The sequence below is a fragment of the Suncus etruscus genome, chromosome 8 (assembly GCF_024139225.1).
Source record: "Suncus etruscus isolate mSunEtr1 chromosome 8, mSunEtr1.pri.cur, whole genome shotgun sequence".
NCBI classification, from domain to species: domain Eukaryota; kingdom Metazoa; phylum Chordata; class Mammalia; order Eulipotyphla; family Soricidae; genus Suncus; species Suncus etruscus.
The window spans coordinates 108,438,964-108,444,603 of record NC_064855.1 but is presented as its reverse complement, the minus strand read 5'-3'; the positions used below and the strand labels follow the sequence as shown (position 1 = coordinate 108,444,603).

The 5,640-nt window shown below is 33.6% G+C and overlaps 1 non-coding gene across 1 annotated transcript; it reads right to left on the bottom strand.

Annotated features, from left to right (window-relative positions):
* Positions 1-5,273: 5,273 nt before the first annotated feature.
* Positions 5,274-5,437, bottom strand: LOC126017067 (U1 spliceosomal RNA). Its single transcript, XR_007498743.1, has one exon. It is a non-coding gene; the product is annotated as a U1 spliceosomal RNA (small nuclear RNA).
* Positions 5,438-5,640: the final 203 nt, after the last annotated feature.

The window sequence follows — 5,640 nt, the reverse complement described above, 5'->3', positions numbered from 1 at the left end:
TTTTTACTCTTGATTCCTATTTACCTGGAATATAGTTGTCCTCTAATTCACATGAAAACATTTTCATCCTTTAAAACCCTGCATTGAATTGAACATTCCTCGTAAGGCTCTTTACTTCTTTCCCAGAAAAATTAGATGAACTGACTCTGTCCCCTATATACAAATAAGTTACTTATTTTTATAAGGACATGAATTATATTTTCTTTGTGTTCATATTTAATTCTATAGTGGAAATTTTCATTGAAAGAGATAATTTGTCTTAGTCTTTCTTGTCTCACTTCTTACCATATACATTACTCTTTAAAAGAACCCAGAGTGTGGGGCCGGTGAGGTGGCGCTAGAGGTAAGGTGTCTGCCTTCAAAGCACTAGCCAAGGAAGGACAGCGTTTCGATCCCCCAGCGTCCCATATGGTCCCCCCAAGCTAGAGGCAATTTCTGAGCGCATAGCCAGCAGTAACCCCTGAGCATCAAACGGTGTCACCCCAAAAACAAAACAAAACAAAAGAACTCAGAGTATTTTCTAAGATGATTGAACTCAAATCTCTCTCTATAGAGATGAATTTCCTGTGACATAAAGAGTAAAAGAAAACATGAGAAAGCATAAATGAAATACTGGGGGTTAAAACATATCCAGGGTTTTAGTGTATTCTATTGAAAATTTCTGTTCTTCTTGTCTTCAGATGGTCAAGGGATATTTCTGAGACCTTGTTTTTTAAGAGCTAGTTCCAAATGGATAGTATGATTCTCAGCATATACACTATCTGCTCAGTCTGTGATAAACTGATAATCCTTGGGCTACTAGTGAGATATTGTTTCCTGTAAAGAGTGAGAAATGAATAAGGAAAATTTGTCAGAACAGAGATATAAAAATTCAACAACATATTATAGGGAATGTTATTGTGTCTTGTAAAAAACATGAGAATATTTGCAGAAAAAAGATAAATGAAAAGCAGGAATATCCATTGTGGTAAGTTTGTCTTATAATTTATCATCCATTTACTATCTTGTTATTTTATTCCTTGCATCCATCATGTTTTTCTATTGCAATGACTACATTCTTTTGAAGGAATAGTATTTATTTTATTTCAAAGGTACCAATTGCATATATTTACAAGCAGAAGGGAAAACTGAATACAGAACTTAACTATTTACATAGATCCTAGATCCATAGAAGCTGTTTAAGATTATTTTTCTCTCTTTTTTTATATAGATAGATATCTTTTCCCCTGAAGTAACAAGCAAAATTACATAGCATTTTCTAGTTCTAGAAAATGAGTAAGTGCTTTCTACAGATTTTTTCAAGGTAAAGTAGGAACCGATCAATACATGGGACTTTTCTTCCTCCAGGTTGGAATGTCATTTCAGAAATATGAAGATATTGCATTAAAGCACAAAGAGGAGAGAGTAGATATCTGGAAGATTCATATTTAAGCACAGAGCTATTAAAAACTACCTGAGCTGCCTCGTTGTAGAGCCTTTCAGTCATAGCCTTTTTTATCTTTGACAGCCTGTCTTAATAGAGTGTCTTAAGGCCAGAGACGGGCCATAGCTCAGAAGGCTCAACACTATGTCTGTTGCTCTCAGTTTCATAGAAAATGCATTTTTTTCAGGAGTCCCAATGCTTGCTGACTTTCTTTATCATGGTACATGTCTGAAGCTCATGGGGATGGACATATGTCAATCAGAACATGTTTAGTTTCTGCCATTAATAGAGCATTTTAAGAATCGAATATTAATTACAAAGGGATGTTTCAATTTTATCTACAAAGCAACAAGCTTGCATGAAATGAGGCGCGTTTAGTTCCAGTTCTGTACTGAATCTTGTGATACAGATAAAATTCCTTGCCCAAATAGCTGCAATTTGAAAGAAAAATTCCTGGATGTCTGAACTTCATAGCATATTTGTAAATTCAGAATAAAGAACAGTTACCTTTTTTTTTTGTATGTTTTAAAAAAGTCTGCTTTGGATTTGGAAAAACAATCGAACATTGCAGAATACAGTATTCAGAATAAAATATTCCATGAAATAATTTATGTTTCTTAAAACACATAATATACAGTACAGGAAAATATCTATGATGAAGCAATGAATATTGAACAACCTCTTAAAACATTAAAAGAGACATGTGGAAAATACAGGGAATTTTTAACAAAATGAATGAAAACTCTGGGATTCTTTAGTTATTTAATGTAATAAGATATTGTTGTCAATTACATACAGGAAGAGTTTATGTCAACTTAACTCTAGTTCTTACTTTGAAAATAGAGAAAATAAGGATGTGTGGGAGTTTGAAGTGAATTTCAGGAATTACACTGTGAAGTCTTTTCAAAAAAATTTTTTAGAAGAGGTTGGGACTGAATTGAAAGAGAATATGAGATTCTATACTATTTTACCTTTGTATAAGATTTTTTAAACATAAGTTGGCTGGTGTCAAATTCTATTTTAGAAGACACAAAAAGAGGATAGACATTGGTGGTAGTATGATGAGTTTTCTGAGGTGACACGAGGATAGGAGAAAACAAATATGATTACCACTAAGTCTTAAAGGATTTGGCTTACTTAAAGGAACATGTCACATCCTTTGCTGGGATATTACTGATAAAATTAATATATGATTTGCATGCTACCCCAAGGAATCAATATTGACCTTAATCCTTAAAGCAGTTAAAGAGTGAAACAGTAAAACAAAATTAACAAGTAAGTCTTATTCTATAGCTGGATATTGATAGTGGATTTAGGAAATCTTATTTAGTAGCAACCTAATCATTGAGATTATGAATACTTTCTTTTTTTAAGACTATGATATACTGTGATCTATATTTATTGATGATTGAAAAGATGAATACGATCAGATAATTCAAATTTGAAGGAACTAGAAGACAGCTAAACTACCAGACCACAATACATAAAAATAATAATTATAAGTCAAGATGATAGGAGGAAACTTTTGGGTATGATTAATATGTTTATGTCTTAGACAGTCGTGTTGGTCACAGAGGGATACTAATTTTCAAGCTCATTAAGCATATATTAAATATGTATAGCTTTTTGTATGTCAATTTTACCTTAAAATAAATTTATAAAAAGTTTCTGAAAGAATGACCTTCAGAGAATCTTGCAGTGGGTTGAAAAGAAATATGGAAAGAAAGAAAATGAAGAGGTGGAATAATACAACATCTAGTCAGAGAAAGCTAGTAAAATTGCGGTATTAAAATAAAGGTCATACTAGATAATAAACTTAGATTTTGTATTTATAAAGCAGTTAGAAATATACCTGGCATGTGTTTTGCCTGACTCAGTATAGTTCCAGGAAGCTGAGAAAATGGGACTAAATGAGCAATCCCATGGACAGTCCATATGTGCAAGCAAAAGCATAGCTTGCTGCAACTAAAGGTTGACTTTGAATTGACAAAAGGTCTAGTTAAGATATCCTTTCCATTGCATGGAAAATGTCACACATAGACTACTTGAAGGACAGCTACAAAATCAAGCTTGACCAGATTATTACTGTTTTCACACTCTGAAAAAATTTCTTTCTTCAACAAATAAATTAAATAAGAGACAGCCATGCCAGATCTGTTCGACAATTAAACCAGTGGAGAGCAAAAAATGAGTTTCACTCTATATTTAAATGGATATTAATGAAGTATCTTTTCTATCAAGTAATGGTATGATGCAAAAATTGCAAAAATTATGGAAGCTATATGAGAAAGTATAAAGTAAGAAGATGAAAATCATCTCTTTCTCTAACTTTAAACTATATTATAAAGCTAGAGTAATTAAGACAGAGTGGTACTGGAATAAAGATAGACTCTCCAATTGAATAGAATTGAGAGTCCAGAGACAGATCCTCAGGATAGTTTATCTTCACAAAAGAGTAGAGTATTAAGTGGACAAAGGCAATTTTGCTCAACAAAAAGCTGTTTGAAGTCACATATAAAAAAGTAATTCAGACCTCTAACATACCAGGCACAAAAGCAATTTAAAATGGATCACAAACTTTGACCTGAACCCATAATTTATATTGAGGAAAAGAATAGAGGAAGCCTTCATGACACTGAGTCTATAACCATCTTCAATGACCCAGTCCCATTGGACAAATAAATGGAAAAAATATAAACAACTGGAACTGTGTCAAATTAAGAAGCTTCTGCATCACCAAAGAATGATAACAGCATAACAGGATGTCCCACAGATTGGAGAATAATTTTTGCTCCTTAACTTGTCACTCATAACAAAGGAGTCAAGGAAATTTAAATATCCAAGGTATTTAAGTCTTGATGAACATATAAGGAAAATAAAAGAAAATAAATTAGAAGCCCAATTAAACCTATCCAGAAAAATTGGAGGGAAGATTAACAGATAGTGCTGTAATCAGAACACAAGGAGATATCCCCTCACACTCATGTGACTGGCACATATCAAAACACACACACGCACACACAAACACAAAGATAGTGTAAAAATAGTGTAGGAAATGGGGCCCTTCCTTTTTTGGAACAGAACTGACCTGTGTTCAATACTTGGAACTGCAACTGGTTCTCAAAAACATTACAGAAATGATTCCTGAGCACAGAGTCAGGAGTAAGCCTGGAGTGGAATCAGCTGTGGCCCAAATACAGTAACAAAGAAAAACAGAGCATCCACTGTTGGCTTGGAAGTTAGGAAAAGGGAATCTTCATTTTCTACTGGTAGAAATGTTCATTGCATCAATCCTTATAGAAAACAATATGAACCCTTCTCAAAAACCTAAGAATTGAACTTCCATAGGATCCAGCAATTACACTTTGCTGTATGTATTCCAAGGGCTGCCAAACTCTATTTTGAAAAGACATCTGCACTCCTATGCTCATTGCAGCACTATCCATAATAGGCCAAATCTGGAAATAATCCAAGTGCTTAAGGACACATGATTGGTCAAAGAGACTATACACATATATGGACTACTACTCAGTTATAAGAAAATATAAATCATGTAATATACTGGTACATACATAGGATATGGAGAATATCATGTTAAGTAAAGTTATTTAGAAGACATATTAAGGGTGGTCTGACTCAAAAGTAGAACACAAAGAAGCACAATAAGGTAATGATGATTAGCCAAAGGCAACACAATCTGTGAACTGGTCTACAGTTTATCATCATGGGAGAAATGGTGGACATGAAGCAGAGGTGGATATCAGAACTTGAGAAAAGTAGAGGAGAAAAAAAAATATTTTAAAATAAATTTAACCACATGTGTGAAGATTTTTTTCCTTTTTTTTTTCTTCAGGGGAGAGCGAGAACACAGTCCCCCACTACCACAAATTATGCAGTCGAGTTTCCCACATTTGGGGAAATCGCAGGGGTCAGCACATCCGGAGTGCAATGGATAAGCCTCATCCTAGGAAAACCACCTTCAAGATCATGGTATCTCCGCTGCCAGGTAAGTATTGTGTGTGAAGATTTTATTGAAACACAGACTATTATGAAAACCAAAGATGCAGACAAAAAATAAGCAAAATGTATATTAACATGTTAATTGACATGAGAAGTATAGTGACATGAGAATTATGCCATTAAAATGTCCATTTCAAAAATGGCTTACTGGGAAGTTTCTATAATTGGGATGCCCTATTAAGAAGTAAAAAAAGAAA